Source organism: Jaculus jaculus, chromosome 11, assembly GCF_020740685.1.
Source record: "Jaculus jaculus isolate mJacJac1 chromosome 11, mJacJac1.mat.Y.cur, whole genome shotgun sequence".
In the NCBI taxonomy this organism is placed as follows: domain Eukaryota; kingdom Metazoa; phylum Chordata; class Mammalia; order Rodentia; family Dipodidae; genus Jaculus; species Jaculus jaculus.
The window spans coordinates 87,607,486-87,633,426 of record NC_059112.1 but is presented as its reverse complement, the minus strand read 5'-3'; the positions used below and the strand labels follow the sequence as shown (position 1 = coordinate 87,633,426).

Below are 25,941 nucleotides of genomic sequence, written 5' to 3'. Positions count from 1 at the left end.
ATGTCTTTTAAAAATTATTGGTTGATATTTTATACATGTGTATAATATATTTTGATCATCATACCTTCCCATTATCTTCCCTTGTCTCCCCTCCCCATTCCCTTCTCACTGAACCCCTTTTTCCTCCCAACTAGGTTCTATTCTACTTGGATGTCTTTTTTTTTTCTTTGTATGTGAGAGAGAGTGAGAAAGAAAGTGAGAGGCTTACTGAGTTTGATTAAGATTTTTTGCATGATCATGGGTGGGGGGTTATTTACCAGAGTATGTGCAATTTACCAGGGGCAACATCACTGAAGAAAATGTCTTCCCTCCCTAAGCAAAGCTTTTATGGGAATGGCTGCATTCTCTGGGGGACCAAAAACGTACAACACAGAAAAAATAATGTGCACGAATGAGCATCGTACAAGACAGAGTGATCGATGCTTTGAGAGAAAGACAAAACATGACCTGTGTCACACAGAGGAGAGGCTATAACTATATAAGGATTTATGATGCAGGTAAAATTGACCTGGAAATAGCAGATCTTTAAGGGTTTAGAAAGTTAGAAATGAAGGTGAAGGCAGGTCAAGGCAGGGCAAACCTTATCACGAAAATCATTTGTTCCTCTATAAAGTAAGCACCTATGGTACACAGTTGCAGTCTGCAAGTAATTGTAATCTGAGAAGATAGATATTTACCAAACACAAACACTAAAATGTGATGAACTTAGCAAGAGTAGTGAGTACTGAGGATGCTGGGAACACAGACTGTCACTATTTTGCAGTAACTATGGTTACAGGAAATATTCTACTGGAAGAGGAGGACTGACTGGTGAAAGAGCCTAGTGTCCTGTACACCAGTCTAACAGAAGACAGCACCTCAGTGCTATTACCAGCCAGTCTCTCCTGAATATAGCAAACACCTCCACTGAAGAAAAAAGGATTTCCAAATTAAAAAAAAGCACAGCAAAAATGGCAACAAGAAATTCAACCTCGAACATAAAGTGAAGGAAGTTCTAGTGCAGAAAAGCAAATAGTATGAAAATTCAAAATAACATGCCCACCAATCCCAGAGTGGTGGCTCCACACTGGAAGTCTGCAAAACTGGTTCCAGTGTTTGTGAAGAATAGCAGCAATGGGGTAGATGAACACAGCAATGAATAGCGTGGGCAGCCAGGCAAAAGGCTCTTCTTCTCCTGAAGCTTCTTTATATACAGGCCACCACTAGAAGGGTCGCCCACTCTGGGGAAAGTACTTCCTCCCTCCATCAGTGCTTCCTAGAAACACCTTCAAAGACCAGCCCACGACATGTGTTTTTTACTTGATTCCTAATCTTCTCTAGCTGGCAGCAGGACCTAGCCATCACAGTGGGTAGTCACAGAACTCTATGGAATCAAGGGTGTTTTCTTACAACATCAACACATAATAAAACTACTGGTTGGGCTGGATAGGTGGCTCAGTTATTAAAGTGCTTTCTTGTGAAGCCTAAGAACCCATGTTAGACTCTCCATGTCCCACAAATGTCAGACACACAAGGTGACAAGGGGCGCATGCGTCTGGAGTTTGAGTACAGTGGCTGGAGGCCCTGGTGCGCCCATTCTCTCTCTCTCTCATTCTCTCTTGCTCCATTGCATAAATAAAAGGCCAGCTTCAGAAAACAAAAACAAACAAACAAAAAAACACTACTGGTGTATTTCTGAGAAAGTGGGTCAGTAGCCTGGAAACCTTGACAGTACGATGGTTGATTCCAGAGCTTGCATTTATTAAAAAATAAAAACAAAAAGGACAACCTGCTTTAGTAGTGATGACTTGTGGCCCTGAGATGTCTGAAGAAGAGGCACACACTATTTTAGATTGGTAAGCTATACTGGCCAGATCTTGACTTAATTTGCTTTTAGTAAAATGTAGTGTTGATTTGGGCTCTCTCTGTACACATGCTCCATGGGCACACTTCAGAGAAATGAGCATTAAACTAGGAGAGAAGCTATGGGGTCACATCCTCCGAGTGTCTTGGTGACCTCCAGAAGTGGTTCATCATTTGGGAACTCTCTTCTTATCTCGTAAATGATGATCTACAGCTCTTCTAATCTTACAGGGCTGCCCCAGGTGGTGTGTTCTCCATTCCGTAAGTTTACGTGGGAATAGATTTGTGATTTCTGTTTTTAAAGGTGATCATTCTAAAATTCCATTATAGTGTTGAATGGAGAAGAAATAAGTTAGGTAAGCAAGAACAGTACTTGAGCTTCCCTCTCATGTTCAAGGCTTTGTACCAAGGTTCTTCATATATTTTGCATATCAGTGACATTATTTTTTAATTTAATTTAATTTAAGAGAGAGAGAGAGAGAGAGAAAGAGAATGGGCACGACAGGGCCTCTAGCTGCTGCAAACGAATTCCATATGCATGTGCCACTTTGTGCATCTGGCCTTACATGGGTACAGGGGACTTGAACCTGGGTAGGAAAGTGCCTTAACTCCTGAGCCATCTCTCCAGCTCCAGTGACATTCTTTAAATGTTATTGATCACCGAGTTTGACAATCAGGTAATGCAGCTAACTACATGTGCAGACTAAGAAACAGACTTTCAGATGCTTGGATTCCTGCACCTTTGGTGTCTACTTTGCCTTGGGACATAGGGGTCCCCACTGGCTATTACCAGGCCTGCTGGGTAATTCTTCAGTAGGAAGAGCTCTGCACGAGTGATTGGCAGGGCCAAGAATCTGTGTTATATCCCTGGCCTAACCAGGTCCCTTTCTGTCCCCACTGCAAATAACTTTACCTGTGTTTTTTCTACCATGTTATCACAGAAACATGGTGATAAAAGCCTCCCTTTTACAGTCCCTGTGAAATAAATTGAAGTGCAATGTTTACAGAGACACCCCACTAAATGTCTGCTGCAGTGGCCTTTGAGAGCTCTGGCCCTGCAGACAGTGCTTTTTTTCTTTCCAATGGTGCAAAGGAAAGAACCTTTTAACAAGATCGAGTGAGATACTTGAAAAGGGCTCTGGCTTCTTAGTCCCTTGGGAAGCACAAGTGACTTTAACATTTTGATTTAAATTTTGAAAATTGTTCTCCTCTTCAGACTCCCCTCTCCTGCCCGTGTTTTCAGTTTCAACAGCTTTACTTTCCCATGCCCACCTGTCTTCTAAAAGCAGTGAGTAGGTGGAAAGTTCCACAAACAACTCAGATACAGTGAATTTCCTGCCATTCCAAGTGGCGTGATAAAATCTCAAGTGTCCTTCTCTGTCTCTCCCAGGTCATGAATCATCTTTGCCCCGCATGTCCACACAGTGCAAGCTGCCCGGCCATCCGTCATGCAGTAGCCTTCGTGATAGAAGATTCGCTGCTGTCTGTCTTGCAGGGCATGTGTGCAAATAACCTTATTTTGCAGTAATAGCCCCAAAGTCCTCAAGTAGTGACGCTGGCAGTTTTATGATGCTATATTGTTATAATTGTTCTGTTTTATTATGAATTGCTGTTGTGACTCTCTTACTGTGTTTAATTTTCAAGTTAAACTTAACTCTGGCTGTATATGTGAGGCAAAACGTAGCATCATTCAGTATTGGCTTCGGTTTCAAGCATCCCCTGGGGATTTGGGAAAATAAGTAGCATGGGGAGGGAGGGACCAATGTTTGCTGGCGTCCTTCCTGTAGGTGACAGTACTCACTACCAAGTTAACTTACTGCCCTGCCGGGAGTGAAGCTACCTGGTGCTATGGATACTGGAAAGACTGAATTCCTATTCGAGCTATGCTACTCTAAGTGGAGTTGGTGGAGGCGGGGGGACCTCTGTGAGCCCGTATCCTAGTCTGCAATACAGAGAATGTGTCTTCCTAGAAAGGAATATTAAGAACCATAAAAGATAATAAACTTTTTAAAAAAAAATATTTACTTCAGAGAGAGAGAGAAACTGAGAGAGAAAGGCAGGTAAAGCAAATAGGGCAAGCCAGGGCCTCTAGCTATTGCAAATGAGCTCTAGACGCATGTGCCACCTTGTGCATCTGGCTTATGTAGGTACTGGGGAATCCACCCTGGATCCTTAGGCTTTGCAGGCAAGCACCTTAACCATCTCTCCAGCCAGACAATAAACTCTTTACTTCCCTCACTGATGTATAGTAGGCTCTTGTTTTCCCTGGTAATCTGGGTAGAAAATTATAGTTTCAATGCCAGGTAAATGTTTTGGAAAAATTACTTTTCAATGGCTCTAACAATGTTTTTATTGAGTGATAAAGATTCCTTGTAGATAAAACAAGTCAGAGTTATTATTCTATGTTGTATTATCTGGATATTTTGACAAGGTTGTGCATTGTTTCATGTTTTTCCAGTTATCGGTGTTTCATTCATGATGAAGACACACAAAAGATTTCTTAGCAACATCATTTATTCCATACATATTAATTGATGGATTTTTTTTCCAATTTTTTTATTGAACATGCAAGTTGAATGTCCCTACTTCAAAAACCCAGAATTCAACAAGATTCCAAAATCTGAGGCTTTTTGTGCCTTGACATGAGACTGAAAACCGAAAATTCTGCCTCTGATCTCATGTAATTGGCTGTAGTCAAATGCACACATACTAAAACCACTGTATAAAAACAACTTCAGGCAATGCATATAAACTTAACATGAAACATAATCCATTTTTGCATTGAGACTTGGGTTGTTCCTGAAGATATTCCTTTATGTATATGCAAATATTCTAAAATACACAAAATCCCAAAGCCTGGAACACTCCTGGTCTGAAGAATGTTGGGTAAGCTGGATAGTTATCCAGAGTTACAGATCTACTTGGAAAAATAAAGGACAGTCTTTGGTGTTTCCCTAAGTATTTATAATTGCCTTCATTCTAGCCATATGTGTCCTAAATTAATTCATCAATCCTAATGGATTCATAGAAGGAAATGGGCCACACAGAACACATTATGCTCAGTCAGAATCTCTCAGCAAGTGCCAACTTGAATTTATATGTTGGCAGGTGAGCTGGTGTGCTTACCCCAATACCTTCCCTTCCACTTGTCTTTATTTTTCTGGACCTAAGTGTTTCCATACCTTTCTTTGTCCTAGAAAATCTAAGCATCACCTAGCATGCCCAGGTCTTTATGTTGTAGCAGTCACGCCTCAATCTTTACTGCAGAGGATGCTGTCGGAAACATTCCTTTTTCTCTTATAAGCATAGTAGGCAAACACTGGCAAGGACTTGAGAAGTATTAGATAATTTTGAAGTTATCATTTCAATAATTCAGAGCAATTTGAAATTCTAGGAGAGTTGGAGACATCACAGGCATGCAATATCATCTTAGAGGTAGACAAAATGGCAGCATTCTGGAAGTTTCCCTTGAGCCTCCAGAAACGGTCAGGCAGAATGACAGAGGCTTACAGGTTCGGTAAAATGGGTCCTGAGTACCTCTGTGAGATCTCCAAGGCGATCACATGTGTGTGCACAGATGGTGGTATTCTAAATCTAGAACTTGCCTTACAAGGTACTCAACAAAGACTCTGTGGTCGCCATGCTCTAGAGCATTGGGTGGGGAGATGAAAGAGGCGAATAGACGATTTAGCACTTGAGAAACTGAAGCAACTGTGGTGACCAGTGAAATGGGAGGAACTCTACTTTTCCCTGAGAAATGCTAGAGATCAAAGAATAGAGGAGTCTGATGTTAGATAATTCCTGTTCTCATTCATTGCACACCTCTCTTTGAGCATGCTGGTGTCTGCCAACGTTCTGTCACCGTAGGGAGCACTAAGGTAAGATAGACTGCTTTTTCAGCAAGAACAAAAATATCACCCCCTCATTCTCTTTTTATCTTAAGACATCGATCATCTGGCAGTCAGAACAACAGCTTCATCGATGCAGAACAGAGCAAATGCCCTTGTTATTAGTTGTGACTTTTTCTTTTTTTGTGGGCCTGTGTACATGTGGCATGCATGCACGTGTGGATGCAAGTTTGCATGTGTGTGGGCTCAGGAGTAGGAGCGTGTGTGTGTGTGTGTGTGTGTGTGTGTGTGTGTGTGTGTGTGTGTTTGTGCTGACATCATGGGTCTCCCTCAATTGCTCTCTACCTTGTTTTCTTGAGACAGGGTCGCTCACTGACTTGGCCAGACAAGCAAGTTAGTCAGCCTTGATGATTTTCTTTCTCTCCCTCTTCAGGGATTATGGATGCGTGCCTCTCTAGCAGGCAGCCTCATTTTGCTAGGATGAACCTCCACACCAGACACAGTGTATGGGAGGGAGAAGGGATTTATTGAAGCTTACTGATAGAGGGGAAGTTCCATAAAGGCAGACGAAGGTGCCCCTCCTCACAGGTCCACGCAGAGAGAGAGAGAGGGAGAAAAGCACCCACCACCAAAAGCAAGCACACTTCAGGAACTCAGGCAGAACTCAGGTACCTTGCATACTTTAGTCGGGAATTTGGATCCACCCCTCTTTGTCCCCTCCTCCTGACAAGTCCTACAGCCAAGTTACAGTCTTGAATAAAACTCCTGAAACCAGGGGGGGACATCCATTCCAGCCACCACAGCCACGATGTGCAGCTTTGATCACAGTGTTGGCGCCAGGGCTCCCACGGAGGTCGTGATGCTTGCACAGCACGCTCTTTACCCACGGAGCTATCTCCTCAGCCCAAACAGTGGCCTTTCCAAGGCTGGCCTGTGGAGAGCCCACTCTAGCAATACATTGCGTAAGTAACATTGTCTAGCAAGTCTTGTTTCTTAAGCCCAAATTGATGAAGATTAGATACGTGTAGCACCAGTGAACCAGGTAACACATTTTCCCTTATCCTGGGAAAAGTGAGAAAGGAGTGTGATGTGAGATATTAAGTGTTACATCACTAGGAAGAGCCTCACGGAATTTTGGGGTCAGGTAAAAAGAGATCAGAATATATTTTTGTCCAGCTCTCCCCCATAACCTGTGGGTCTAAATCCGTGGTAATGTAATACATTTGTCCCACTCAGCAGAGGAGCTCATCAGGCTGTTAGACTAAAGACTGCTTGGCCAGCTGTCTTTCATACCGGGTAACTTCCTTGAACTGTTTAGTTCCTCATGGGGGCTTTAAAAAGTGTGAAACTAGTCTCTCATGCTAGAATATGTTTCTTGTGTCACATGCTGGTGATGAGCCTGGGCCCACGCCCTGAGCTGCCCTTTCCCAGCCCTCCAGCGTTTAAGCTGAACCTTCGTATCTTGTCCAATATCAAAGCTCATACACAAAACCCAAATCGTCATAACTCATAACATGGAGAAGCCCACCCCGCCCCTGCATTGAGATATAACCCCGTTCTCTCTGCTAAGTACCCAGAGCAAGAGAATTATAAAAATCCAATTATCATGGCTTCGTAATGAAGTTCAAATTTACCGAAGTCACTCCAAAGATAAACTTAAGGTGACATTTGAAAATGTTGAGAGTTGATGTGGACAGAGGTTATTTCCAGACTTGCATTTGCTCGACAACAGGTTTTACGTCATCAGACGTCTCCGTGACCCGCTGAGCTGCTCAGCCTGGGATGGAGGGAGTGGACGTCAATCGACTTAGCACTGGCCACGTACTGCACGCGTCAGCCACTGCGGGCAGTCATGATCACGTTGAAGGAGTCGCCCTAGTCCCTACAAGATTGGCAGCCAAGGAAGCTGGGGAAAATGGAATGATGCTTTGATATACAGGAGTTCATGTCTGGTTCAGCTTAAATTGCTAGTGCTGTTTCTCATGTTTTCTTCCGTACACTAAACTCCAGCCATACTGAGTTTTTTTGTTATTGCCAACACTCAATCTCACACTGCTATCTCTGTCATCCCATGTGAACTTTTCCTTTTCTTGCCTTAGTTCTATTGATTTTAGGAACCAGTGTGAATCTTTGGTCAAAACTTTATTGTTTTTTTTTTTTTTTTTTTTTCTAGAAGGGAGATAGTCAGACCTCACCCCAAATTGCCATAGTAGTAATCTCTACCTCCATTCAGCCTGTGTCTCCTTGTTTTAGAAAAAGAGAATGTCCTCTCCTCTCACTTGTACATTCTCCAGTGGAAAAATTCAATGACAGCTCTGAGACTGTCCCCTCCTGGTGTGTCTTTCACTGTGTGACTGTAAGTGTTCTTTTACTTGGGGTGAGAGTTTATTTCTTTTTGCTCTTTGGCTGTGAATTTTGGCTCTCTCACTTGTTGGCCCATGGGACACTAGTAGACATGGCACAGAATTTGGAAAATGGACTCACGGATTTCTGGCTGTATCTGTGGTGGTTTGAATTAGATGTCCCTGATAGGATCATGCCTTGAGTGCTTGGACTCCAGCTGGTGGCAATTTGGGAGATGGAGCCTTGCTGGAAGGGGTGTGTTGGTAGGGGTAGAATTTGGGAGGTTAAAGCCAGCTCCCTCTTGCCAGAGCTCAGCTCACTGAGTGGCTGCTGTTTTCCACCTGCTGTGGAAATGCTGAAGTGCTGTCCAAGCCTCTGCTCTCCCATCTTTTTCTGCCATCACGAAGCTTCCCTTTGAGCCAAAATAAATTCTCTCCTCCCATCAGCTGCTTTTGGTCATGTGTTTTGTTCCAGCAATTTGAAAGTAACTACAACACACCCATAGGCTTCTTGCATTGCTTCGAGGGTTTGCCTGTTGTTAGCTTCTTGGAAGGTGATGATATGTGAGACATAGTTGATTTCCTCTGATCATATCAGCCAAAGCGGGCCCATGTTAGCCAAAAGCCAGCTGCTTCTGAAGATGTAACTCTAGCCAAGTACAAAAATCACTGCCCAAGCTGTAGAACTGGCATGCTGGCTCGTTGTTTAAATAAATGCATACCTACTGCTTTAAGCCCCTTTAACTTTCATGTTAGATTTCAGGTAGCTATTTTGTGGATATAAATAATTAATACCCTTTCTGTTTACATCATTAGACTGAGTTTTCTGAGAATGGTCATTATGTAACCCGGTCTTTTTCCTTTCCACTGTCTAGTGTAAAGTTACTTAGATAAAGTATGCTTTTGTTTACCACATGCAAACAACCTAGATGAATAAGTGATTATTATGCCTTCAAAGTAGAGATTTCTCCCAGTGTTATTTAAATCTGGTTCTGAAATGTTCAAGAGTAAATTTATGGTCATAGCCTATTTATCTTTTCCTGGTGTTTTCTTATGCTAACATTCATGCTCAAAAATTATTAAAGTACAAGAAAAAACAAATGCCCAAGAAATAAAGGAGCAAGATAAAACAAGTTTGGTTTGAAGTGAAAATTGTCACTGTCACCAGCAGCCCAGGAAGTCTCCCTCTAGGGAACTACAGTTAGCTACATCTGGCTCCTTGAACATATGCCACCGGAAAGAATTCCAGGATAAATCAGGAGGAAGAAAGACTAGCACATTTCTAAAGCAGAGACCGAGATCATACATGCTGTAGATTTGAGCATGGGTGCATAGACAAAGACATGTTTAGGAAACATACAGTATATGTCCAAGACATGGGTGGGAGCTTCTTACGAGAGTCACACTGAAGTGATTTTACAACAGCCATATATATGACCTTGTGGTTTTCTTATTTTTTTAAAAAAGTATTTATTTGTTTGAAAGAGTGTGAGAGAGAGACAGCTAGACAGAGAGACATAGAAAGAGAATGGGCACACCAGGGCCTCTAGCCACTGCAAACAAACTCCAGATGCATGTGCCACCTTGTGCTTGTGGCCTTAAGTGGGTACTGGGGAATCGATCCTGGGTCCTTAGGTATTGCAGGCAAGTGGTTTAACCACTAAGCAACCTTTCCAGCCTGATCTAGTGGTTTTCTGAGTTATATAGATCAAAAGATAATTTAAAGATTAAGCAAAGTTGAAAAATTAAGTAAACTTGAAACATTAAGTGAAAGTAGATGATCTGGTTTACTTATTTCTCTTACATTAAAGAATTTCCTTTTGTAAATGAAATTGTAAGGTGGCTTTAAGAGGTGCTTTGTGTAGATTCAGGGGTGAGAGGAGAGTGCTAATATGGTTCGACTCTAGGCCACAAGCATTCTGGTCCTGAGTTAGCATAGTGGATTTACTGTGTTAACATCATTGCTTGAAATGGTTTGTGGACAAAAAGGAATGATCTATGTAGGCAGCTTTGGGGTTTTATTGTTTTAAAAAATATTTTAATTAATTAATTAGAGAGAGGGGGGCATGTAGAGAGAATGGGTATGTGAGGGCCTCCAGCCACTCTGCAAACAAATTTAAGACACATGCACCACCTTGTGCATCTGGTTTATGTGGGTACTGGGGAATCAAACCTGGGTTCTTAGGTTTTGCCGGCAAGTGCCTTAACCACTAAGCCATCTCTCCTGCCCTGTCTTCAGGTTACTTGATTTTTCCATGAGTAGGAAATGTAAGCTAGACCCCACAGTGAGGGGCATTTTTCCCAGTCCATGTCTCTTTAATTTTCCTACCTTTCTTTCCAGTCTCACAGATGTCATTGTTAATCAGTAGCTGTTAATATGATGCAAATTATCCCTTTATTTTAGTTACCCCTTCATGCTTCTATGACCCATGATCAGTAAAAGAATATTCCCAGCTATCATTTTTGTCTTTTCTACATGGCTGTTGTCTGCCACTGAACTCTCTGGGTTATAATTAGGATATAACCAAATATTTTCTTCTGTTTGATATGGTTTGGATGTTGCTTGTTTATCAAAGGTTTCTTAGTTGGAGGTGTTGATCTTCAGTATGATAATGTGAGAGGTCATGGGACCTTTAAATAGGCTGGCAAGATGGCTCAGTTGGTAAAGTTCTTGCTTTGTACGCATAAGACTTGAGTTCAACCCCAACAAATCCCGTGTAAAATTTTTGGGTGTGGTGGTACACACTTGTGATCCCAGGGCTGTAGACACGTTTAGGCAGGTGCATCCCTGGGCCTTTCTGGACAGCCATTCTTGCTAAATTGGTGAGTTCTAGGCCAGCGAGATACCATCTCAAAATAAGTAGATGAATTTAAAAAAAGGTAGATGGCATTCCTGAGGTAGTAATACTTGACGTTGTCTTCTAATCTTCACATGCACATGCACGAAGTACACCCCCAACACACAAATGCACACATATACACAAACACACACACACGCAAACAAAGACACAAACACAGGCATATACACACACACATAAGCACCGAAATGTGGGGTTCTTGCCTCTTTGGCATGCTGCCTTCATTATGCAGCTTCATAGTCTTCATGGGACCCTTAGTGAGTTGTTACTGAAGGGTTATTATATAAAAAATGAGCTTTTCTCCACTCTGCTCCCTGGCTTCCTATCACACAGTGTGACACCTTCCATGCATACACATCCCTACCATAATGCCATATGGACTTGTTTTCTCACCCAGAGGATAAATTAATGGCTGTGCCATCTTGACCTTTCAGCATCCAAAGCCATGAGACAAATAAACCTCTTATCTTTATAAAGTTAACTTGCCTCAGATGTTTTGTCACAGTAAAGAAAATGGAGGAATGTGATATTTGTTTCAATGTACTTATAAGTCACAGGCCTTTAGTTAAAGAAGATTTGTGAAATGGTTTGAGGTAAGTCTGCTAGTCATCTAGTAGTGAGGTTGTTTACATTGTTGAAAGTTGGGTTTTAGGATGATATCAGTTGATGATAGAAGCTAACATTTAAAGTAGGATGCTGCTTGGGGAGCCAAAAGAGCACTGTTAGTGTTAGGGTTAGTGTTGAAGCATGCATGAAAGTAGAAAACCAGGAGTCTATAATCCCTTGCAATGAGAAGCCATCCCTGGGTCAAGGCTGTCCAAGAGCGCTCACATATTGTGTCCTGTGAATGGTAAGTTTGCTACGAACATGGCTGCCAGAGGTTAAGATAAATAGTCAAGAAGGATGTGTTCCTTCGGCAATGGTCCTTCCCATTCCTTTGAGCAAACGTTGACTAAACATGCTAAGCCAAGGGTACTTTTTTGGAGAATAAAAAGCCATTATGTCATGAGGTGTTAGCAAATGTGAAACACCAAGCTGAGAAGATAGCCGGCTGTAAAGTGCTGTCTCACAAATGTAAGGACCTGAGTGTGATCCCCAAAGTCATGTGAAAGTGTCAAACGTGGTGGGGAGGCTGAGGCAGGAGTGTTCCTGGGGATCGGTGACCAGCGTAGTCTAACTGGGGAGCTCCACACCAATGAGAGAACTTGACTCATAAAAAAGGTATGCCATTCTTGAGGTTGTCCTTCAGCTGCCACATGCCTGTGCACATACTTGCTCACACACTTCCATACACATCCACATCTACACATTAACATACATACACATGTGAATTTTTAGTAAATATATGACTCAAAAGACTTTCCTAATTATAGGATTGTTTTTCTACCAGATTTTTCATAGTCTCTCGAAATGCTCTGATCTGACAGGAATGAGCTTTTAATATAGTTATTAATATTTAATATATTTAATATTTAATATAGTTGTTGTTTTATGTAGTCTCAGGGTGGCCTCCAACTCATGGTGATCCTCTTACCTCTGCCTCCCAAGTGTTGGGATTAAAGGTGTGACCCACTAGGCCTGGCTCTACAGTTATTGTTTTAAATGTTCATTGGAGGAGGAAGTGCTGGCCAACTTAAATCATCATTGAGGTTTTTAATAAAACATTCCGGATTCCTGCCCAGTTGTCAAGACATCAAAGTGTCATTTGGGATTTCATCAATTTGTGATTTCCTTTTTTCTTTTTATTACTTTCAAGGTAACGTCTCACTCTAGCCCAGGCTGACCTGGAACTCACTATGTAGTCTCAGGCTGGCCTCAAACTCATTGATCCTCCTACTTCTGCCTCCCAAGTGCTAGGATTAAAGGTGTGTACTCCCATACCTGGGTCTCAATTTGTCATTTTTTTTTTTAAACTAAGATGTCATGTTATAAAGAAACTGTGCCCTCTACCTTAACCCAGTTTTGGCTACATAAAGTGAATTTTGTGCTTTTTATGGACAAACTTGTTTCATTTCAAGGATTTGGTGGAGGATGCTACAAACAAACTCTAGAGGTATGCATTACTTTGTGCATCTGGCTTTATGTGGGGAATCAAACATGGGTCTTTAGGCTCTGAAGGCAAGTGCCTAACTGCTGAGCTGTCTCTCCAGCCCCAAAATGTGCATAACTTACAAACAAATATCATGCTATTTTATGCAAGGGACTTCAGTATTTGAAGGCTTGCGTATATCTGTTTGGATTCTATTGGAGGATACCAAGCACTGACAACATGTGGTATATATCCAAGACATGCCAAGGTTCCATTCTCTAGTTATTTTGGTTTCTTTTGTTCATATAAACTGCAGCAGATCAGATAAGCCATCCCTGTTATAAAGGAAGGAACTGAAGTCAGGTGTCTAGAGTTCATGCAGATCTTTTGTGATTACTGGATTGAGCGGAACCAGCTAAACAGCTTAATTATATATAATCCTATGCTCCTCTTACTGTGGACCAAGGGTTGAACTAAAGCCTGTTGGTGAGGATAAATCCAGAACTCCTAACTCATTAGTAATCTCCTCAGTCAGACATTCTACAGCACTATTTTGGCTCAAGAGGTTAATGACTTTTTTTTTTTTTTTCAATTTAAAATGAGTTTTCAAGCACTCAGTGATTTCAACTGAGCTGAATATATAAATTGCTCTACCTTTGGCCTAGCAAAACTATAAAACCAGAAATATAACACAATAATTTAGTCTCTAGTCTCTGAGAAATTTGCTAACACCCCCACACACATCTGTGCGTGCGCACACATGCACCCCTCCTCACACCCAATGGTTCACGTGTGCCTACACTTCAGTTATTTACATTTAGTATGACAGTTCTAACTTCAGTAAGGATAAGTGCTTTTAAGTGAAAGGGTAAGGGCTCTTTGCGTTTCTCCTTAACAAAGGGAGCTTCAAAGGATGTGACTAAATCCATGTAATTTGGAAGGGAAAATATACCCATAGTGAAAAATGTAGGGAGTCATCCTCACAATGGAATAAAAAAGAGATAATTTTTTAAATCGACTTTGTAGGGTGTGACGTAGATAGAGTTCCTAGCTGCTGTAGGTCAGGATGGACCTCCTCTCCTCTCCCTTCTACTGAAGGGCTGGACTGGGATCTGGCATGCCTTCTCTGTGTTGGCCCCACCGCCATCTTGCTCTCCAGGAGGTTCCATGCTGACTCCAAGGGAGCTGATGGTCTTGCTTTAAGCCCTTTGCTCATGGACGTGGATGGACCTTAGAGAAAGACCAGGACAGTGGGATCTGAACGACGCCAGTAAGCTCAGCCTGTGGAAAAGTGCTGGGTATAGCTCACCACTTAACCTGTGAGGAAGCCAAGAAGAGGTGAGTGACGCACCTTCCAGGAGAAAGACCCACTTAGTGTGAGGCTGTGTTTCTGTGATGCGGGCTTGCGCAGTGATTGAACTTTTAACTGTGGTACGAACTGGTTCCTCCAGCAGAAATGAGACTGATACAGAGCCAGGGAGCGTCAGGGAAAGGACTGAACCCTGGAAAGGAAGCCTCTGGGTGCCACTGGGTTCTGTCTGGTTTTGTACTGAGGCCCCGTTAACTTCGTCAAGGCCAAATGTCCATCAAAGCCTTAGAACTAGATGAGAAATTCTAAGAACAATTATCAGTTCAGTTCAGAAAAGATACTCTGGCTAGACGTTAAATCTTCTGTTTCCTTTTATTAAGGCTGATTTAATAAAAATAGGAGCCATTTACATTTTGTGCTATGTAATACAACCTATAAAAATGGAAACTCCTGAGATAAAATTTTAAAATGAAGTGCGTTATTTTATTAAGTAGGAACTCTGTAAAGACACATCAAATGTTAGTACCATCACTTTCCTCCTCCCTGCACCCATCCTACTTGGGCCCTCCTCAGTGGGATTGCTGGTATTCCCTATGGGGTTGTGGGTTATGAGATGTGAGAGCAGCAGTCACTGCAAGGCGGGGTGCAATGCCTCTGGATATGCCCCCAACCTGTGGCTCTTACAGTCTTTCTACTCCCTCTTCCACAAATTTCCCTAAGCTGTGGTGGATATGTTTTAAGTCTATTTTAGTGTTGAGCTCTCAGCAGCTTCTGAATTTCTGCTTTGGAATGAAGTATTTTAAAAGTTAAAAATAATATGATACAAGATACCTTTTGACAGAAGATGGCCAGTGGGCAGAGAAGATTTAAGCATGTGGCTTGAATTAAAAAAAGATACCAAAATGATACATTATACAACAATACGTGGGGATCAGTCGTTTTCTAGTTCTTGGGGGGAAAAAAACTAGGTAAGTAATGATTTCAACATCGATCAATACTTCTTGCTAGAAGTATAATCTCCAAAATTCTGGATCAATCATCTGATATAATTCAGGCAGTTATTTATTTTAAAATGCAAAAGAATTACAGATTTCCAACCATGCGATTTTAGTACTAAAGAGATATAGAGTCATCGCTTTCCGGGGACGTGTGCCATGACTCTGCCCGAAGCGGGCTCGTTAGAGTAACAAACCTCCGACCAGCAGTGTAGAGCAAAATGTAAAAATTTCCTTCCTGGTAAAAGGAACCAGTTCTGTGATTTAATTGTAATCTAAGCTGTGTCTGGAATTTCAGGAGAAAGATGAAAAAAAAAAAAATCTCCACGATGTTCAGTAAATTAGTTTTAAAATTTGCCTCTAGGGATGAAAGGTATGTTAGCCCGAGGGACGTTTTACATTACCTGTCTTCTTGTCTGACTCCGTGGAGTTTGTCACAAAGGAGGGCGGCTGGATGGAGGAGCAGGAGGGTTCCAGCTCATCACTGTCAGGCCTAATATGCAAGGATGGCACACTTGAATATCTTTCCACAAAGGAAAGTAATATTTATTCAGCAGCCCCAAGGCTGTTCACCATCACCATAGTAATCTAACTGTCAACTATTTAGTTTTGCAAAGACCTACCTTCATTCCATCATGCATAGTGATTCAAAAGCTTCCCAGACTCTTCCCTTCCAGTTTGCATTGGTCACTGAATTTCTCTTATTGTAAGATTAAAGCCAGGTCAATGGGCCAAGGAGATGGGTATCATACCGTGCTCAAGATCTCGCATGTTATGATGACCTAGCCTGTTACAAGGCATAACTGTTAGTATGTGAAGTGTCCCCACGGGCTCATGTGAGTGAGCACTTGGTCCCCTGCTGGTGATGCTGTTTTGGGAAGTTATGGACCCTTAAAGGGGTGAGGCCTAGCTAGAAGAAGTACGTTGTTGGAGGTCCTGTCTTGATGGTAATAGCCCAGCCCAGCTTGTGGTCCCAGCTCCCTCTCTGTGCTTGCTGGACCACGTTCCAGTGTGGGTCTGCTTCCACTGTCCCCCAGGACGGGCCCTTCTCAAACTGTAAGCCAAGAGAAGTCCATCCTCTTTTCAGTCGCTCATTGTCAACTATTTGGTCACAACAACAAGAAAAGTAACTAAGGGGCTGGGGTGATGGCTCAGCAGTTAAAGATGCTTGCTTGCTTGCAAAGCCCGATGGTCCTGGCTTGGTTCTCCCATACTCACATAAAGCCAGATGCACAGCGTGGCACATGCACCTAGAGTTTGTTTGTAGTCAGGAGGTGTGCCCATTCTCTCTCATAAATAACTATTAAAATGACAACAAAAATAACTAGTATACATGGTGTGGTACTTTGGATATATGCCCCCCATAAACTCAAACATTTTATTAAAACTTGTCGTGTGGGTATCCAGCCACCTGGCTAGGGGAGGTGTCATCAGTGGTGGATCCTGGGGGCCAACTCTAAGGTGTGTTTGAGGGTGAAGTTGTGCAGAGCAGTCTGAGCTCTGCTTGGGTCCCTGCTGCTTGCTGCTCATTTGTGTCTGCTGCTTTCTGTGGAAATCCATCCCCCACCCGGATCTGTAAGCTTTAAATAAATCCCTTCCTCCCCTAAACTCAGCCTGGTGGAACTTCCTACAGCACATGCTAATAGTTCAATATGGTGAAATATCCCTAAACAACAAAACGGAAGAGCATGCCTTTCTTCTCAGAATAATTACCATGCTGTATCACGTGACAAGCACTCCTACCATTCAGTATCATTCAGTATAGATCACTTGCCAACTACTGAAAATTCTAACAGGCTCAAATTCTTTACATTGTCTAGAACGAGAAAATTCTAGAAATTAGAAAACTGACACTTTCATTTTTGTGTGTGCATAGTGTGGGTGGTGTGTGGTGTACGCACACATACATGCAGAGGTTCATGTGTGTGCATGTGAGTACAAAGGCCGGAGGAGAATATTAAGTGCCTTCTGTCACTCACCCGTATGTCCTTGAGATGGAGTTTTTCACTGAACCTGGAGCTGCTGATTTTCGTCAGGCTGGCTGACCAGTGAGCCCACATGATTCTCTAGATGCTGCTCCCCAAAGGACTTGAGGTATGACCACGCACGGCCCCCTATATCTGTTTTCCTGGGGCAGAGGACCAATCAGGATGAATCAGACCCTCACACTGTGCAGCAAGTACTCTAGCTACTGAGCTATCCCTCCAGCTCTGAGGATCAAAGATTTTGAGGAATTCCCCCAGAGTCACACAGTAGGGTTTTGAAGTGACATTTCAACATGTTGTTATGTTTCAATACCAACAATTTTCAAATCCAGAAGTCATGTAACAGGTTAAGTCCAGTTATTTCCACCCTCCCCCCAAATAGTATGCCTCAAAGCTTGCTCTCAGTGGACACAGGCTAGGTTTAAATGTTCATGAATATCTGAATCTCATGTCTCTTCCATCACCAGGCACATTATCCTATCTGTGTGGTTCAGGAATGCTCTTCAGCATGTGGAAAGCAAGCAAAGAAATGCAAAAGGGAAGGGCAGGCTGCTTTTTATAAGCAGACAATTTCTGTTCATAAGCCATCAACTTGAACTTAACACATATGCTCATGCTTAGCTTCCAATGAGGATAGGAAATGAAGTGTTTATTCTGGCTGGCTCGAAGGCTGGATGAACACAGAAGATCTTATCATTGGAAGTAAATTAGGGATCTTCAACGGGACTTTCATATAATGGAGTGTCCCTGCTTCATTTTAGTGAGGATTCTCAGGGCCAGAGAGGTGATGTGAATTAACAGAGCTGCACACACTTTGGTAGCTTAGCAAGTCCTAAACTCTGATTTTCCTGACCTCTAGGTTTCTGCTTTAACTACCATGTCATTTGTCTGTATGGCTTCATTGCTGTTTGTGGAAAAAAAAAAAAAAAACATATCCTGATGAAATTGGGCAGGTGTTTCTGAATTATATTCATTAGCATATAAATATTCTCAAAGAATTCCCCAACTATTTTATGCTCTCTTTCCATGAGTTAATTAGAAAAGAACATAAATATTGACACAGTTTGAACTTCCTGGAGTGAGTTTCTTTCTTTCTTTTTTTTTTTTGAAGATAGATTTTAAAGATCATCTCTGCATAGCTGGAGACATGTTATGTGGGTGAATTTGGTACAATTTTCTTATGGACAGACAGCAAGAATTAATCCTGGAATTTATGACACTGTACATTTTGCTGACAGATCATTGGAGTTTAATATCAATTAAAAATGATGGTGTGTCATACAATAATAATCTGTAGCCTCATACTGTCATCAGGTTTTGTAAAGCAATAGAAAATCGAAATCATTCTTGAGTTATTTGTGTTTTTTAAATTTTCCCATTTGCCAGTTCACAATTTAATTCTTATTCTTGAAATACCTGAGCTTTGAATACACTGATTAATAATTAATTAAATAATTAATAATTAAATAATAATTAAAATAAAACAGATTAATTTGCTGAGACCCATCATTAGCTAAGCGCAAAGCTGAGGCTAGAAAGCAGAGGCAGTATACTGTTGAGTAGACAGTAGATCGTGCAGGCTCCCTAAGCAAAACGTAAGCCCACATGGGACAGAGCGGTGTCTCCAGCAGTGCTGCTGGCTTCCTCCCTTCCACGCTTCTGTTCACTAACGCAGCAGTTTCTTAGAATTGCCTGGATGTCTCGAACATATGTTCATTCACACCAACAACAATATTCCCTCCAGATTTTATGCTTTGTAAAGGGCTTTCCTGTATGAGATGTGATTTCACCTAAAAGAAATGCTCGTGTTCAAAAAAAGAAAGGACCATAGCTCTCATTGATGCAGATAAGGCACTCAGTCACGAGTTCTCATGAGGAAGGTCGACCATATTAAAAGGAGTAGAAGGGAGAGCCACGTGTGATTGTGAATTTAGTGCTTGCCTTTGGGAAAGGTACCCAAGAGTGTGTTCTTGAGATGGAGTCATCCGTGAAAACGGCAGCAACATCCAAGCTGGCAGCTGAATGCATTATGCAGCTACACTTTTGGTTCGCCGTGTGAGATCTAATTCTTAAGATATGAATCTTTGAGAATTTTATTCCTGGGAGGCCAGAGTTCCTAGGCTTAGTTTGACTCTTCTCTTTCCTTCCTGTCAGCCTCTCCGGACATGTCCGCAACCCAGAGTGCTGCTGTTTCTTCTTAGAGGCTTCTTATCTCCACTTTTGTCATTGCTCCAGTTGTTTGGCTTGCTTTAAGAACTACCCTTTGTCATCCTGTCTCCTGCTGGATGACCTGGCATGGTCAGGAGGCACAGGTCAAATATAATACGCACAGTCTGGTGCTGGGCTAGCCACTAGCCACCCTTCTGCACTGCAGAGGCTGCACTCTGTGGTTGAGTGGTCAGGATGAACTTTTGCCTTGTGATGTGCTTTACGCCCTTGAGCACTTTTACTTTCATTTCTCAGTCAAACCTGAGGTTGGTGAGATGGCTACGTGGTGGGGAGCGCTTGCTATGCGAGCATGAGGGCTTGAGGGGAGGGCCTGTGTTACCCGTTTGATTCTTTTGAAAAATATTTTATTGTGTACTTATTTCTTTATGAGAGAAAGCAGAGAGAGAGAGAGTGGGGGGTGAGGGAGGGGGGAGAGAATGGGTACAACAGGGCCTTCAGCCATTGCAACAAACTCCAGATGCATGATGCATGTACCAACTTGTGCATCTGGCTCACATGGGTACTGGGGAATTGACCTTGGATCCTTAGGTTTTGCAGGCAAGCACCTTAGCTGCCAAACCATCTCTGCAGCCTGAGTTTGATTCTTTAGCACCCACATAAAGAGCCAAGCATGGTCATGCATGCCTGAAACTTCACTTCTTTGGGAAGCAGAGACTGGAAAATTGTTAGAGGTCAGTGGTCAGCCAGTCTGACAGAAAACTACAGCTCTGTGTTCAGTGAGAGACTGTCTCAAAGAAACATTAGGATGAGTGATATGGAAGGACACTATGTTGTCTTCTGTTCTCTACACTCTTGAACACAGGGTATGCACATCTGTACACATGTGTACATACATGATACATACTCATACCACATACTAAGCACACAACATATATCCTATACACCCACGGAAAAAATTAGTTAAATCCATGGAACTCAACACATTGTATTTCAAATTCAAAAGGATTAATTTGCTAACAGTCTGTCTTTTTAGTGGCTGGTCCTGACACACCTCTGACATTTTTACAAGCTGAACTTGAACGTGAATTTTGGTTTTGCTTTGGGTTCTTAGTGTTCTTTGGCATAACATTGCAAGACGTTACAAGCCTGATTTGCTGTCAAATTAAAAATATCAAAACGTGGGCTGGAGAGATAGCTTTGCGATTAAGGTGCTTGCCTGTCAAGCCTAAGTACCCATCTTTGACTCTGCAGATCCCACATTAACCAGAAGCACAAAGTTGGGGCAAGCACAAGGTTGCACATGCCTACTAGGTGGCACAAGTGACTGGAGTTCAATTGCAGTGGTTGAGGCCCTGGTGTGCCAATTCTTTCTCTCTCTCTCAAATAAAAATAAAAATAAATTAAAACTAAGAACTACTTAATTTAGCTTTGAACCAAATTACTATTCCTCTGTTGTGGTTTGAAATTGAAATGCCTCCCCCTCTACATATACCAAGCTCATGTCTTTGAACACTTGGTCCCAAGTTGGTGGTGCTGGTTTGAAAGGTTGTGGAACTTCTAGGAGGTACAGCCTCACTCATGGGGCGTGGAGTTCAGGTTCCTAGGCTAGCCCCATAGCCCCACCTCACTTCCTCTCTCCTGTGTGCTTCCTTATTGCAGATGCAAGAAGTTCATCTGCCTCTCACTTCTGCCATGCCTTTTTTTCCATGTTGGACCTTGAAAGCCAGAGTAAATACTTCTTCCCTATTGGGTATTTGGATACAGAAGCATTTCTCAGTTCTCTATTCACTTCTTTGCTCTCACATCTTTTTGAAGATTAGAGGACAAAGCCACTTTTTCATCTGTGTGGGTCAAGAATTGTTCATAGTACTGGCATGATAGATCTTACCCTTGGTATGGTATTATCAGCTGACAGAAACCCAGCCTTCAGGGAGGATCCTTAGTCTGAGCAAATTCCAAGAATTGAGCTCGTAATTTCCCAATTCTCCACCCAAGGTGCCTGTACCCCAAAACTACCCACAGGTTTGTTGATGACTTCATGTGTCCTTCTTTAAGAATAGGAAGTACTCTGTCCTTGTTTTTCTACCACTGGAGCTTGAAGACCTGACCTTGATTGACAAGGAAACTTCCCAGGCAACAGCAAGCACCTTCAGTGGTACTTTGGATAAATGTCTATACTGGAAATTTTAAATTCCATTGTATATCATAGAAGAATGTTTCAAGGTAGGCAGAAAATTAATATCTCCTTTGAAATGGCCAATAAATTATGCCTGAGCTTGAGGTCAAGTCATAGACTAGGAATGAAGGTAATTATACTTTAAAGTCATCTTGTTTAACTCTAAAGTTATATTGCATATTTGTTGTATGTGTAGGTAGGCGTTGCTAGATATTTTTAAACATTTACCTTCTGTGAAGATTTAACTTGATGGTCTTTGTCCTGCATTTGCCACAGAAGGTGTAACTTACGTCAATGAACAGGATTTGCTGACATTTTGTGCAATGAGAAAAGTACTACGATTGGAAGCTTTTCTGTACAGTCAGATATTTAAACAGTTTTTCTATCTTGTGAATATAAAATTAAGGAATTTAGAAAGGTAAATCTAACATTTCCTCACCAAATGTGAGAAAAATAACATGACTTAAGTGGAAGCACAGACTAAGGGTCACCTTTCATGGACTTAAACAAAACCAAATATGAGCAAGAGATTTTATATTGTGATTAAAAGCAGGAGAAATCCTGAAACAACTTTTGCTGTCTCCATTTTGTACCATAAAACCATAAATATAGGACTTTTCAATAAAGGGAAACATAATTCTACCTTTCATTGTTTTAGTAAATTTATGAGGAGAGAATGGAAAGTTTCCTTGAGTGATTGCACATCACATTAATTTTAGTTTAACGATTTTCCCCCTGTATTTCTCAAGGTCTGATCCATCTGGTCAACTCGTCTACTACACATCTTTCCAGCCCAGCCACTTTGTAAAGTATGACTGAACAGACAAGTAATATTTACTTCTAATAATTCTAATGAAGTCTGAGAAAGAGCTGAGATTGCTAGTCAGGAAGCTTTCCTGCAAATCTGATGGTGTGAAATCATTTATCTGAACTTGAGTTTCTCCATCTGTGAAGCCAGACACTTGACTATGAATGAAGTAAGGCATACTCTTTTCCTTTAAGTACTGGTGGGGAAAGTCTCTTTGAAAATGAGGTGCGTATCTTCCTATATGCATGAATCACAGGGGCAAAATAACTTTGTGTCTAAGAGAAACCTCAGCTTTGAGGCTCCAGGATAAGTCTTGGAACTTCTAGTGTGTTTGGGAAGCTATTTCCTGGGGGAGATTGCACACTCCCAGGACTCTTTAGATTCATGAGGTCTGGTGTGGGGACTAACAGCCATTTTTCAGAAAAGTTCCCAGAGTGCTATGACAGATGATACTAAGGCTGGTTTAGGGAAACAATTGGCTTAAATGTTACGTAGCTGTGAGTGCTATAGGACAAACACCTATAGAGTACCAGTGGAGAAGACCTAATTGTTCCAGTTCCCTGTGTTTTCTCAGCTGGTCCTGAGGCCAATTGATAATTGGTGAAGTTTCTCTTGTGTGTAGTTTGGGATGCTTTTTAGCTGCAGGCAGTGAGTATAGCCTGAGAAATTACCATGTTGTCTAGGTGTGGTCAAGGTCAAGTGCTCTTCTGACTTCCTAGAAGAACATGGTTTTGGTATAAGGCAACCTGTTTTTCCATGAGGCATCTCTTCTTCTGTGTGTGTGTGTCTGTAAGCACGTGTGCATGTGTGAATGTCTGTATTTGGTTGTATAGGCGATAGAACCTAACACCCCATACATGCTAGTCAAGTGCTCCTTCCTGGAGCTCTATCCTCAGCCCTCCCTTCCCTTTTATAGTGAGGGTAATATAAGGCACTTTTTGTAGTTTCCTTATGAAAATGTATACAAAGCAGTTAGAGTGTGTGGAAAGCATCAATGCTGACTAAATGTTGCAATTGTCACTAAAAGGAACATGTATGACATATTGGATTTGGTAATCTATTTCTCATACAATTTCACCTAAAATTTTTCTTCATTTTTTTAAAAAAAAATTTATTTATTTATTTATTTGAGAGCGACAGAGAGCAAAAGAGGCAGATAGAGAGCGAGAAAGAGAATGGGTGTGCCAGGGCTACCAGCCACTGCAAATGAACTCCAGACACATGCGCCCCCTTGTGCATCTGGCTAATGTGGGTCCTGGGGAATTGAGCTTCAAACCGGGGTCCTTAGGCTTCACGGGCAAGTGCTTAACCGCTATGCCATCTCTCCAGCCCAGATTTTTCTTCATTTTTGTAAGCATCTATTATTTGTTTACCCTGGATCAAGCCCTCTAATGTGGTGGGATGGGGGTTCCATAGGAAGATGAGAAAGGTTTCAGAGGCTCCAAAGGGTTTCGTAGGCTGCTTGTGGTAGGCTGAGCCCTCAGATGGGATTCTTGAGAAAAAGAGGAAAGAATTCAGTATCAATCCATTGTGGAACGTCCAGTCATAACTGTGAATGAAAGCTGGTGATTCCTCTCAGGTCTGAGGATGTGATGATACAGTGTTACAAGGAAGGGCTGCTGCGGGACTCAGTAGTTCTATACATTTCCAAGTTGTGATATGTGTTACTGTCTCTTACAACTCTCCCTGTCAAAGGGTTGGGCACCCACTCTTTCATGAACTCTTTTCTGGGGAAATGCCAACAAGTGTTTGCTTCCTATGCAGGGTACTTTAGCAAATGAAAGGATGATTTTACCAGCCTAAGTTAGTGAACCAATAGGTGTACTGGGCTTCCTTAGGGAGCATGGGCAAGGGGTTACTTACAAGAGTATGGAGACCCCTAAAGCAGCTGAATTGAAAGGTCTCATCTCAACATGGATAACACCCTCCCCATGACTGACAGGTGCTGCTCCTATCCCTTGATCTTTTGCTCTCTATATACTTTCTTTCCCCTGAAGGCCATGAGACCTCATTGGATCATTGCCTACACCTGGGGTAGGATCTACTTGTGATCTCACATGAGAGGCTGACCATCTTTACTGGTAATAATAGTTGCCTTTCTCTGAGGACTAAGTCACACAACACACCCCAAATGTCTCTTTGTGGTTGTTAATAAAAACATTTGTTTATAGTTTATATGGAACAACTTGAAGTCTGTGCAGGACTTAATAGTTACCCAGGGTTTTACAGTGTGCTCATCTCAGCATCATGGATCTGGGTTTTGGCTTCCACACAAACATAGGCAAGGCTTTGGGGAGAAAGAGGCGCACAGCAAGAGTGTATTTCAGTCCTTTCTCAAAGAAAGGTGATGGAGCACTCTGAGTCACTGAAAATCTGCGCAAATTTGGTTGCTAAAATAAACAGTATACCATGACCTGTTCAAAAAAGGGGCAAGAGAAAGACATTAATAAAGAAGAGCTTTTCTTTTTTTCCCAGTAAGGGATGAGAATGGTAGGCTTACTAAAATTTATTTATTTATTTTCAAGGAATGAGAGAGAGAGAGAGAGAGAGAGTGAGAGTGAGTTTTGCCACTGCAAATGAACTCCAGGTACATGTGTCATTTTGTGCATCTGGTTTTGATACAGGTATTGGGGAATTGAACCCTGGCAGTTGGGCTTTGCAAGCAAGTGTCATTAACCACTTAATCATCACTCCAGCTCTCCAAAATGTTTTTAAAATAAAATTAAAGATTGACTTCTCTATCCCACCTCCTCCTCCTTGCCCTTCCTCTCTTGATAAGGTCTTTCTGGTAGCCAGTCTGGCCTCAAACTTGTAATCCTTTTGCCTCAGCCTCCTGAATACAGGTACCATAGGTGTGACACCATGCTGGGTTCCTGCATGTTTTATTTAAGAAACTTATCACCTGGAATATGAATCAGCAGTAAGAGTGAAAAAGCAGGAGGCAGCCAGGGAGGAAGGGACAAGCCCCGGGGTACGTGGGAAACCTTCCCAGCGACCTGCACCAGAGGGACCTGGAGGACCTGTTCTACCAACACGGCCACATCCACGACATAGAGCTTAAGAACCGTCACAGCCTCGCGCCCTTCCTCTTCGAGGACCCCCGAGATGCTGAGGATGCAATTTATGGAAGGAATGGCTAGGATCATGGCCAGTGTCATCTTCATGTGGAGTTCCCCAGGACTTAGGGAGGTCAGGGTGGGTGGTGCCATGGTGCAAGGAATGGACGTCCACCCAGAAGCTCCGATTCCGAGTTCTTGTTTCACGACTTCCTCCATCGGGCAGCTGGCAGGATCTGAACGATCATGTGTGAGAAACTGGGGACATCTGCTAGGCAGATGGACAGAAGGATAGAATGGGGATGGTCGAATATCTCATTAAAGGAGATATGGAATGTGCTCTGAGTAAACTGGAAGACACCAAATTTCGCTCTCATGAGGGTGAGACCTCCTACATCCGAGTTTATCCCGAGAGAAACACCAGCTACAGCTATTCATGGTCTGGGTCTGGGTCTGGGGACCCTGACTCTCCATACCAAAGCAGGAGTTCTCCGCACTACTTCTCTCCTTTCAGGTCCTACTGA

At 42.2% G+C, this 25,941-nt stretch overlaps 1 pseudogene; it reads left to right on the top strand.

Moving 5' to 3' along the window:
• The first annotated feature begins 391 nt into the window (after positions 1–391).
• Positions 392–25,941, top strand: LOC101612722 (annotated as a pseudogene).